Source organism: Pleurodeles waltl, chromosome 1_2, assembly GCF_031143425.1.
Source record: "Pleurodeles waltl isolate 20211129_DDA chromosome 1_2, aPleWal1.hap1.20221129, whole genome shotgun sequence".
In the NCBI taxonomy this organism is placed as follows: domain Eukaryota; kingdom Metazoa; phylum Chordata; class Amphibia; order Caudata; family Salamandridae; genus Pleurodeles; species Pleurodeles waltl.
Window position 1 is genome coordinate 586,054,177 of NC_090437.1, and position 12,939 is coordinate 586,067,115.

A 12,939-nucleotide genomic window follows, 5' to 3' on the forward strand; every position below is an offset into this window, starting at 1 on the left:
CTAGTGCGACTGATGCACAGGTGATCTTCGAGGATATTGCACTAGTATGGTTTGATGAGGTGCACAGGAAATACTTAGATGAACCATTCTCAGTAGAAGAGGTGGCTGCGGCCATACGTGGACTGCCGGGAGAGAAGTCTCCTGGGGTGGACGGCCTGTCCCCCGCGTTCTATAAAGAGTATGTGGATATTTTAGCTCCCCGGCTGTTGGCGGTCTATTCAGAAGCCCTGGAGACTGGGTCGCTACCGGCCTCACTCAGGGAGGCTTTGATAGTGACGATCCTGAAGCCTGGAAAGGACCCGACTCGATGCGATTCGTATCGTCCGCTTTCCATGATAAATATTGACAACAAAATCCTAGCAAAAATGATCGCGGCGAGATTGCAACCTCTCCTCCCTAGATTAGTGCTACCGGATCATTCGGGCTTTGTCCCGGGAAGGTCCACAGGCCACAACTTGCGCACCTTTTTTGCGGTGGCCGGTACACTGGTAGAGGATGATAATGCAGCAGCTGTTTTTCTGGATCCAGCTAAAGCGTTTGATTCCCTAACATGGGACTATATGTTCGCTCTGCTGGGTAGGGTGGGACTTAGTGCGCGCTTCCTTCGCTGGATTAAACTATTTTATACGTTGCCCACTGCTAGATTGCGCATTAATGGGAACGTCTCCGCTACATTTCCAGTTGCGCGCGGCACGCGACAGGGATGCCCGCTGTCCCCTCTCCTTTTTGCAGCGGCGATGGAACCTTTGGCGGCCCGGCTTCGACAGAAATATAAAGACAGAGGATTGCAATTCCGGCAGCGTCCTATCCTGATATCTCTGTATGCTGATGATATTGCATTATATGTACGGAATCCTGACCAAGATCTGGATATGCTGCTAGATGAGATCTTGCGCTTTGGTACCTATTCAGGTATTACTATTAACTGGTCTAAATCTGAGGTGTTGCCTCTGACCCCTGGGGCGTCGCGGTATGACTCTAGATACCCTCTGGTGTGGGCAGATGGCCCGGTGCGGTACTTGGGTGTACAGCTGAGTTGCGCTGTGGAGGAGCTGTGGCGGGCTAACTATGGCGCTGCTCTGATGTGGCTGGAGGGGAAGGTTGAGGCTTGGTGGGCCCTTCCGTTATCATTGATAGGGCGTATTGCTATTGCAAAGATGGTGGTCCTCCCGAAGTTTTTGTACTTCTTTTTGAATCTTCCTCTCCCGCTCCCGAGAGGCTACTTAAAACGTCTGCGCTCGGCGCTGATCTGTCTGGTATGGGCGGGCCGACGCGCACGTATTTCTTGGGAGAGGCTGACGCTGCCGTTCGAACTGGGTGGGCTCGCTGCGCCAGATATGGAATTATACTATCTTTGTGCTCAGGCGCATTTTGCATATTACTGGCTGAATCCTATCCGTTATTTGCCGCACATGGCACCTGAGAGCGACTCTGTATGGCCGGATGACCTGACTCGGGCATTCGGTAGACGTGTTCCGTCCTGGGTGCGGGGGATTGATACGGTGGCATGCACGATGCAGGCGTGGGGAATGTTGATGCAGCGGTCCGGGATCGAGGTTCCGTTCGCTCCCTCTCTGCCAGTCATGGCGATAGCCGATGGACAGTTGTACCGCGATGGTGGAGTACGTGGGTTTCTCCGAGATGCTTGTCTGACCGAGATGAAAGATTGGATGGCGGAGGGTCGCCTGCTTGAAGTATCTGAGGTGCTGGCTGACCGCGAGTGCACGGCACTTCAGCATATGTATGTTATCCGAGTCCGTTCTTTTTTGCGAAATCGCCTGCGTGGTTCGGCGGAGGCACCTGTGGTGTTCCGTGCACTGGAGGTTCTTTGCTGTGCGTAGTCACCTAATAGGCTGGTTACCAAATTATATAATTGTATGCAGGAGCAGAGAAATAATTTCCGAGAACCGTCTAGGCTAGCGTGGGAGGCGGACCTGGGAGTGCACATCCCGGAGGTCCAGTAGCGCGATTGCTGTGCGCATATGAGAGCGTTGACACCAAATTATAGATTTAGATTGCTGCACTTTAATTTTTTGCACAGACTATATTACACCCCAGCGTGGTTGCACTCCTTGGGGTTGCATGAGGATACGCGCTGTGTACGCTGTCAGGCACTGGGTGCTGGTTTTTTACATTTAGCATGGGAGTGTAAGGATGTTCACGCCTTCTGGGTGGCAGTTTTTAATGCAATCTCTGAAATGGTCGGAACAGAGATTCCTGCCAATCCTAGAAACGTGCTGCTTGGGTACGTGGAGGATCTTCGGGTAACACATAGGCGCTTGGTGGGCCTGCTATTGCTGCTGGCCAAGCGTAGAGTGGCCATGTGTTGGGGTGGGACGAGAGTGCCGCGTTGTTCTGAATGGTTAAGTGATGCTGCTTATTTTCATGATCAGCTCACGGTCTACTAGAGCCTGATGCCTGAAGGGTCTAGACCCAAAGATATTTGGGCCCCTTTGAATAACTTCTTAGCGGCCCAAGTGAGTGAAATAACCGGAAAAGCCCGGACTGTGTTGTTACCCCCTTCTGTCTGTTGGCATATACGCCAGGAAGGTGAATGATTGCTAATGCCTGGCTGTATGCCCCACCTGCCTTTTTTGTTTGTATCGGCTGCTGTCTCCATCTTTTGCGGTAGGATAATGCCATCACATCACTACCAGAAGCTGCCCTGTGGTAGTTGGTACGGATTCTGTCACAAATAATCGATTGAGTGGTTAAAAGGGTAAAAATTGGATTACAGCGATTAATGCGTGCCTATCTGATTTCTCCTACGCGACATGTACGCTGATATTGCAGATAATGACAATTTTCTTTTGTTATGATGCTGTGAAGGGACTGTTTGTTTCTTCTGTATGTTAATAAGATAAAATCAATAAAAAATAAAAATAAATTTTAAAAAAGGTTGCCTTTCACCGTGGCCGAAATACCATCAGCAGAGTGGTTAATACACAGGGCTATTAATCTGCCTACTTCAACACGACAATTCACCGCCTGTTTGAAACACATTCCAGTAGGCAGATATGAAATGTTGGGAGATAGTTACATCCATAAGGTGTGGGAGCTTCCCTTCTAGTACAAATGCTTCAATGGCATGAAAGAGGTCTTTCTTAGCGGTAGTGAATGCAAGACTTCAGTCAGCCATTCGATGATTTGTAAACAGCTGTCCTTGCATGGGGCGTGTAACTCCTCGGCTGCAAACTTGGCTTGTTATCTGAAGGGAGTTCCAGTCCCCTTGATTAGACCTACGTTCCAGGTGCTTTCAAACAGCAGCTACGTCCTTCTCAATAGTGAGAACTGTTGTGACATGCGGGCCAGAATAGTTTACGTTGTTTCAGTCTCTAAGATCGTTACATGCTGCGGGAACGTACTGTTTCCCCCCACTAAAATGAAAGAGGTAGCCAATATCTGGCCTCACATTGCTACTTCAAAGGTGAATTTTGACAAGTTAAGTAGACTCAAGGCTTTATTGTTCCAAAAGCATGTGGCCATTACATCTGCACGTGAGACCTACGCGCTTCAAGTGGCAAGGTCATCAGCAGAAATACATTCCCTGTTAAATACAAACTTTCCGAGACACTTTGGTGAACTCATGGGACGAATATTTAATGCGCCCAGCGCGGCTGGATTAGCACATTTTTTCAAAGCTGTCGGTTCTGGTTTTGTTCATACCTTCTCCTCCATATTCGGTTTGATACCTTTAGCTATCCACTCAATTTCCGTTAGTATTTTGGGGGGATTTCCGATAACTTTGGCTTTATTAGCTGGCATCCTGCTGTTGCTGTTGTTTATCTGCAATGGCTGTCCCGCCGCAACAAGGACAAATGACGGCGCTCCCATCAGCGAAGCTGTGTCGTGAACGTATGATGCAGCATTTTGGAGCAACACTCCTGGAACATTTGGGGTGTGACTGGTCTTTGTCATTCAGACCGGTTTTGGATTGTGTGCAGCCTGTGTTCCGGTGCCTTTGGTGCTCTTTTGAACATGCACTGGAAGTTTGTCTTTCACAGCAGCGCCCCCCAGCAATAGATGCTGATCTGCTGATGTTCTCGTTGAGGGTTCATTACCAGACATGCGCACTGAGGCTGCGTTTGCTACGTGAAGCTAATTATGAGCTACCCTTCCTGGAGGATGTTGCCATCAATTCATCCATTGGGCACTGCACAGGATGCCACCTTGGTCAATACTGGGGCTATGGAACACAACTGCTCCTTGGTAGTTTTTGGCGTGGACTTTCCGGTTTTGTCATCTGCCGAAGTGGAAGATCTCTTGCTTTCCATGACTCGTGCTTGATTGGGAACTATTCTAAATTGACATTTTACATTGAATTGGGTTCTAGGCCGCATACTAATTTTAAAAAAATTGTCATGTAGTATGCTGGTGTGTCCTTTTAACTTGTCAAAATTGAGTAGGGTTTTAGATATATGTTAGGTTGAGATATTTTAGTATTGGCTTGAGCCACTTTCTACCGACAAGGGGAGGGTGTTGTGTAGCCATTTTAGTTATAGCTCCATGCATGTTAGTTCAATACATTAGGCCGCTGTGCACCTTGACCTAGATATATTTTATTCAGCTTCGCATTGTTATTTTTACAATAACCAGTTTTACGGTCTTGTTTTAATTTCTTCTATCTAACTGTTTTGCTTAGTTCAGCATTGTGTTCTCAAACAACGCATTCTTGATCACACTGTGCTTCAGTCAAGGCTACGGTCTGGTACATTGCCGATAAACGTGGTAGAAGTTTAGTCTCCAACATTCGTGGAAAATACACTTCCTTACATAGGGACTTTTTCTTAGAACATCTGCTGGGTTAATTAAAAAAACGCTTTCTAGACCCATTACACTTCAAGAGGGAGATTCCAGCCAGGGAACCCCAACTGTATGATGAATGCTTCACTGCAGATGCTGATGCAGATTACAGGCCTTTGCTCAGGTATGAGGGTTGATGTCCTCCCGGGGGAACCTGAAAGGCAGGATTAGAGCTTAACATGCTGTGCTCCAAATATGATTTGGATAGGGAATAGTCCATCGATTCTAGTGGCACTGTGATAGTATTATTCTTATGCTTCACTCTCATCGTTACCATTTTAATATTGTTGTGCTGTGTAGTTCTGGTTATTGCAGCTCACGCTTTGCTATCCAAAATGCAGTTGTTTTATTAAACCAATCTTTAAAACTTATACTGCTTTTATTGTCATTTATATATGAGACCGAATTTTGAATGAGAGAACCGGATGTGACCTGAGTGACCACGACTTCCCTGAGAAGTACAAATATGTCATGCGCTCAGCTGCCCAATCATATCTACCTTTCGGGAGAGATGAGGCACTACTAGTTAGCCGGAGCAAAGCCCGGATTTGAAGGGACAAGTGTCACCCGCCGTGGATCAGACTCAGTCCCCCATACTGTGGATGATCTTGCTGCTCAAAATCCAGTAGTCTCATTAGAATAATGAGAGCCTGCGTGACAACGGATAGCAGATATCAGGTCAGGGTCCAATTGAGCACACAGCTCTGTGATTGTGGCCATGTCCAGTCTATAGGTGAGGATAATGTGCCTGTCCTCCATTGTTGCTAAGTCCACCAGAGGTCTGTACACGGGTAGGGGTTGTCTCCATATCCAATTAATCCGCAGCGGTTGTAATCTAGGGGGCAAAACGGGGAGCAGCTGGTCAGTATTCCACAGTTCCAAACACTACACTGCATTGTATGTTGTGACTGTAACAGTATTTTGTTGGATAGGCCCCAAATGGTGCCTATGTGTACTGTGACGCAGTTAGGTGCAATGTCCTGCCCCCCCCTGAAATGGCATCTGCTTGTCCTGTGTGGATGGACATGTGGAAATGAGTTAATGCCGCTGACGTGCGCCGTTGCGGGAGGCGGTCGAGTATCGCTGTGCAACTCCTCATTGGTTGTCATTCGGCTCTATGGGTTACAGTGGCCAATGGTGATGTACACCGGCGGTGACGGTATGCACTGCCGTGGATGTGACCACCATTTTCTATCTGTTCACTCACTTGCTACCTGACCTTCAACAGGAGAGGACCTACACTGAAAGTGCTGCTGTGACCTGTGTCTGGAACCGACCATGGCTCGTGTCACTGGGGTAAGGGCCCCTGCCTTCACCGCTGCAGAGTTGGAGTGGTGGATGGGGTCCTACCCCAGTACCTAATGCTGTATGGGCTTCCAGACCAACAGGTGAGTACACTGTGAGCACCATGCAAGGGGCATGAATGCATGGAGTGCTGTGTGGGAGGGCCTCGTGTATGGGGGATTGGTGGAAGGGTTCTGGGCAGCGTGATGCATGTATGGTGGGCAATGTCTGTGCATAAGGGGATGTGAGGGCTATGGTGGGCCATGAGTGTAACAGGCCGGACGGTCTGACTGACCCCTTTTTCTATGTTTTTTTTTCTGCAGGTCAGCGCCTATCAGAAAAAGGGTATATGGCGTGCCATCGCCAAGGACGTGCAGACCATGGGGGTCTATAGCAGGCGGAGCACCCACTGTTGCAAACGGTAGGAGGACCTGAGTCTCTAGGCAAGGAAGACAGCAGAGGCCCAGCTGGGGATGGCCTCCCAATGAGGAAGGGGTGCCCATCAAACCCTGACCCCCCTGTTGGCCCGCATACTGGCGATGGCCTATCCCGAGCTGGATGGGCGCTTGAGGGCATCACATCAGCCACAAGGGGATGAGTACAGTTTCCCTATATACTACTTGCGCGTAGTGGGGTGTTCTCTGGGTGGGGGATGTGGGTCTGCGGGTGCCCCAAGGCCAGGCCAGACATTACAGGGTAGGCCCCATGTTGGGCAGAGCTGATGAATACCACCTCCTACCAAGCTAGTAGGCATCCACTACTGGGCAGGGGTCTGTGGGTGCCAGGTCTGCTGCTATTGGCATTAGGCATTCCTGTCCATGACCTGGTGACTATTATTTTGACTGGTAGTGCATTGCCTAGTGCGTAGGGCTGTCCCCTATGTGTGTGTGTGTAATGAGTACGCCAACGTGGTGTTGGATCAGCCATTGACCAACTGTATCCTTAGTCTCTCCCCCCCCTTTTTTTTGTTACCCTGTCCTTCTGAGTATTAACATCATCTGGCGGAGGAGCAGAGACACCGGCGACGGAGGAAGCTGCATCCCACAGGGCCCATGAGGCTGAATCCGCTGGTGGTGAGGGCACCAGTGGGATGGAGGGTGAGGGGAGCACCACGGCGGAGACTGGAGGGAACAGTTTGGACACGGATACCTCCTCTGATGGAAGCTCCCTGGTGGTTGCAGATACATCTGTGCCCTCACCAACTACAGGTACGGCCGCCACCCCCTGTAACAGCACTGCCCTCCCAGCACCCTTCCCATGCCCGCTCACCCAGGAGGGTGGGCATCTACTTCGCCCCTGGCACCTCAGGCCCTGCCCCAGTTAGACCTGCTGCCCTGAGTGAGGAGGCTAATGACCTCTTGTGATCCACCTCTGTTGGGCAGTCAACCATAGTGAATGCCATCCAGGGGCTGGCAGCCCATTTGCAACAAACAAATGCATTCCTAGAGTTCATTCACTCTGGCATGGTGGCCAAACAGAGATCAATCCAGGCTCTGGCCTCCTCCCTGATGGCAGCCATTGTCCCTGTTTCTAGCCTCCCCATCCAACTTCCTCTACCCAGTCCCATTCCCCTCAACCCAAACCTATCCCAAGCACACAGGCAGACCGGCATGCACACAAGACAACACACAGGAGTGGCTCAGGAAAACACAAGCACAACACATCAACCCACAGGCACTCACACAAACACCATCCAGATGCAGACATACCAGCATCTACTGCCTCCATTGTGTCTCCCTCCTCCTCATCCTTCACGTCGCTCCCAGTAGCATCTCCACTCACACCTGCATGCACTACATCCTCATCCACTACCTCCATCACCATCACGCCTATCACTAGACATCCCTCACTGGCAGTCACCACCCCCACATCCATGCACACGTCCCCTGTGTCCTCTCCCACTGTGTCTGTGCCCCCTCCTCCCAAAGTACACAAACCCAAGCACTCAGACACCCAGCAGCCATCCACCTCACAAAAGCATCCAGCCCATGCACCTGCACCCAAAAATAGCAGACACCTCCTACAGCCACTCCCTCTTTCTCCACTCCCAAACCTTCACCCTCTTCCCACCCAAGTGTCCCTGAGAAGGTTTTCCTCTCCACCATTGACATCTTGCCTCCCCCCGTCCTTCACATCGGGCTAGGGAGGTCAGAACCAAGGCGAGCACCTCAGCCACCCAGTCCACGGCCACAGTAGTGTCGACAGCTACTGCAGGTGGGAACCAGCCATCAGCACTGAAAATATGCCTGCACCAGCTGCCAAAGGGAAGGGCAAGGAGTCACCAACAGCTGCCAAAGGGAAGGGCAAGGAGGCACCACCAGCTGCCAAGGGGAAGGGCAATGAGGCACCACCAGATGCCAAAGGGAAGGGCAAGGGGCTTGCACCAGCAGTCAGGAAGGACTGGAGGCCTGGGACTGGGACTGATTCTGAGCCTCCACCACCAACCATGGCGATTCAGCCGTCCGAGGCTGCAGGGGATGGGCTGGGGCCTCCCCCCACCACTGCCAGCCCTGATACCAGCCCCGCCACTGCCACCACTGAGCAGCCATCACCACCGGTAGGCAGTGTGTAGTTCTGCCTCCATGGCCTGTAGTGGACTTGGACCCTGCAAATCCTGTAGGTATGACACACAGGTGAGAGACTATGACCTTGCACTCCCCAAGTGCTGCATCACAGGGTACAAGGCCCCCTCCAGAACCATTGGAAGAAGTCCTCCACTCACCGCATCCTTGGCAGGATGAAGCACACTGGGCAAAAGGCCCCCTCCAGAACCAGTAGAAAAAGCCATCCACTCACAGCATGCTTGCCAGAATGAATCACACTGGGCACAATGCCCCCTTCAGAACCAGTGGAGAAGTCATCCACTTGAGGGACTGCGGCCTTACACTTCCCAGGACCAAGCACAGGGCATGTTGCCCCCTCCAGAGCATGTGGGCAAACCACCCATGTTGGAAATGGCCCTTTTTGCAGGGTCATCCCCAGTCTTTTTGCCTCCTATTTTTTCTAACCTGCTGCTGTTGGCTTTTGAACTCTGAGCACTTTACCACTGCTAACTAGTGCTAAAGTGCATATGCTCTCTGTGTAAATTGTATGTAATTGGTTTAGCCATGATTGGCATATTAGATTTACTAGTAAGTCCCTAGTAAGGTGCACTAGAGGTGCCAGGGCCTGTAAATCAAATGCTACTAGTGCGCCTGCAGCACTGGTTGTGCCACTCACATAAGTAGCTCTGTAATCATGTCTCAGACCTGCCACTGCAGTGTCTGTGTGTGCAGTTTTAACTGTGAATTCGACTTGGCAAGTGTACCCACTTGCCTGGCCTAAACCTTCCCTTTTCTTACACCCCTAAGGTATGCCCTAGGTAGCCCCAAGGGCAGGGTGCAGTCTATGTTTAAGGTAGGACATATAGGGGGTAATTACAATAGTGGCGGTAAAAGACGCTTACCACCGTGCAGAAGACCGCCAACACACCGCTGCAGCCGCGGAATTCTGCCACAGCTATTATGACCAACAGCTCGGAATCCGCCAAAATTTAGACACCCACACAAGTCCGCCACACCAAAGGTCAGTGATAAATTGGCGATAACATAACCTACACCGTCACGCCAACAGGAATACGCCCACACTATCACGGCCCACGAATCCACGTGGCGGTCTTTCAACCGCAGTATTCCATTGGCAGTACACAGCGCCGTGCTCAAAATACACACACACTTACAAAACACAACCACATTGGACAATTCCAAATACACACACCTGATACACATACACACACCACTCCCACACACTCAATACAATGTAAAACACACACCCACATCACCCACAAACCCCTACGACCACAATTGCGACTGAAGGCCAGAGAGAGACACCACCATCTACAAACTGGCATCCACAGGCACTCAACACCATCACTCACACAACATCCACGCACAAAACACCACACACCCCTAAACATCACCCCACACATCACAACACACACCACCCCACACATCACCCAACACCACCCCATGGCACCGCAAAGACACCCCAGGTTTTCTGAGGAGGAGCTCAGGGTCATGATGGAGGAAATCATCCGGGTAGAGCCACAGCTATTCGGATCACAGGTGCAGCACACCACTATAACTAGGAAGATGGAGCTATGGCACAGAATAGTGGACAGGGTCAACGCAGTGGGACAGCACCCAAGAACTAGGGATGACATCAGGAAGAGGTGGAACGACCTACGGGGAAGGTGCGTTCGGTGGTCTCAAGACACCAGATTGCAGTACACAGGACTGGCAGCGGACCCCCACCTCCTCCCCCAGAACTAACAACATGGGAAGAGCAGGTCGTGGCTATACTGCATCCTGAGGGCCTCGCAGGAGTAGCTGGAGGAATGGACTCTGGTAAGTCAAATCTTTCACTACTTCATCCCCCACCCTACCTGCATGCTATCACATACCCCCACCTTCGCCCTCACCCCCATCACTCCAACTCCTCACAGATGTCCCACTATCACAAACCACCCATCCCAACCCGAAGCCCTGCATATAACACCAAAGCATGGACACCCATCACCAATGCATGGCCACTGCACATACCAACACACCCCCCTAAACAATTATCACACAAGGTCCCACACAGGAATGCAAGCACTGGGGTACAGGGTCACCCACCCATTGCACACCATGGCACACACAGACGCAATAATCATGCCTTTACACCCCTGCAGGACCCCTACCCAATGTCACCAGACAGGAGGGTCCAGACATGTCCACTCCACCCACAGAAGAGGCCCACAGTGATGACAGCAGCTCTGTCCAACTGGATCAAGATGACCAGCCCGGCCCATCTGGGACCTCGGGACAGTCGGATCCCCTCACACAGTTACAGGCCACTACAGAGCTTCCCCCTCTGGAAACACCAGGACAGCACCCACCCAGCGGGCCCATACCTCTGTCCCCAGGACACGTCAAGCAGCATTGTGTCCACCACTACAGGGAACCCAGGCTAACCCACCACCTCAACAACACCAGGGACCTGGGGGCAGTGGTAGTGGGCACACAGTTCAGGGGACAGAGGCCCAGGAACACAGGGGAACTGGGAGGGCTGCTGTGCGACAGGGGGAGGACAGGCCCAGGGAACCCACTCTCCACGAGCCCTCTCCAACATCATGGGAGTCTACCACCATTCCCAGGAGACAATGGCAACGGTACTGGCCAAGTTTTAGGAGACCCAGCGGCTGCAGGAGGAACAGTATTTGGGGTTCAGGGAGGAACTCAAATCCATCAATACCTCCCTGGGCACCATTGTAGGGGTGCTGAAGGAACTCGTCAACACCAGGAGGGACACTGTGGCACAACAAGGGGCCCCTGACACTAGCCTGGATGATGAACTGCCCACCACCTCCGCCGGCGCTAGTGGACAGGATGCACCGTCACAGGACCACGACACCAGCACCCCACTCCCTGCAGATGGAGAACCACCCCGCCAATCGTCCCTAAGATCCAGGACAAAGACAGAGAACAATGCCAAGACCCCCGCCAAGTAATGAGACCACCCTGACTGTCATCCATTTGTCCCACTTTGTAACCCTGTCCATCCTTAAACTGCCCCAGCTCCACTTCCTATGCCCCTTTGGACAATGCACCTGTGAGACTAATAGACTGGACTCTGCCATGGACATTCCTCCACCAATCACCCCTTACCATTTTACAACCCTCTCCAATATTTAGCACTTAAATAAACACCGTTAAATCACAAAACAATCTGGAGTCAGTCTGTGTTTTCGAAAATGTGTATTTGCAATAACTGTGGAAAAATGCTATATCCTATGTATTGTCAACATACCTATGTCACACAGCTCTAGTCCATGCGGAAACAAATCAGATGTCACACAGTGGGACCCACATCTGTGAAATTGAAAGGGAAAGTGACAACTCAGGGTCCATACACTGGGTGAAAGTGACAGACAGATGATAGGTAGAACAAGGGTATCAGATGTAGCAGGCAGTTATGTCTTCTTACATGTGTCTCACTGGAAGTATTGATGAATCACCGTGTTTCTGTTGTTTATGTCCTTTTCTTCTGCTTCCTCGTCTTCACTGTCCACAGGCTCCACAGCTGCCACAACACCTCCATCTGGACCATCCTCCTGCAGGAAAGGCAACTGTCATCGCAAAGCCAAGTTGTGAAGCATACAGCAAGCCACGATGATCTGGCACACCTTCTTTGGTGAGTAGAATAGGGAATCACCTGTCATATGGAGGCACCGGAACCTGGCCTTCAGGAGGCCGAAGGTTCTTTCTATAATCCTCCTAGTTCGCCCATGTGCCTCATTGTAGCGTTCCTCTGCCCTTGTCCTGGGATTCCTCACTGGGGTCAGTAGCCATGACAGGTTGGGGTAACCAGAGTCACCTGCAAATGTCGAGGGACAAGTGTTAGACACACACTAACTCTTAGGGACATACCCAGACACCTAGTCACACTGTATAGGGTCCATGTCCTCACCTAATGGCCACACACGGTGCCTCTGGGGTTGCCCCATCACATAAGGGATGCTGCTATTCCTCAGAATGTAAGCGTCAGGCACTGAGCCTGGAAACTTGGCGTTCACATGGGAGATGTACTGGTCGGCCAAACACACCATCTGCACATTCATGGAATGGTAACTTCCGTTTTCTGTACACCTGTACACTCCTGCGGGGGGACCAAGGCCACATGTGTCCCATCAATGGCCCCAATGATGTTGGGGATATGTCCCAGGGCATAGAAGTCACCTTTCACTGTAGGCAAATCAGCCACTGAGGGAACTCGATGTAGCTGCGCATGTGTTTCAGCAGGGCAGACAACACTCTGGACATCACGTTGGAG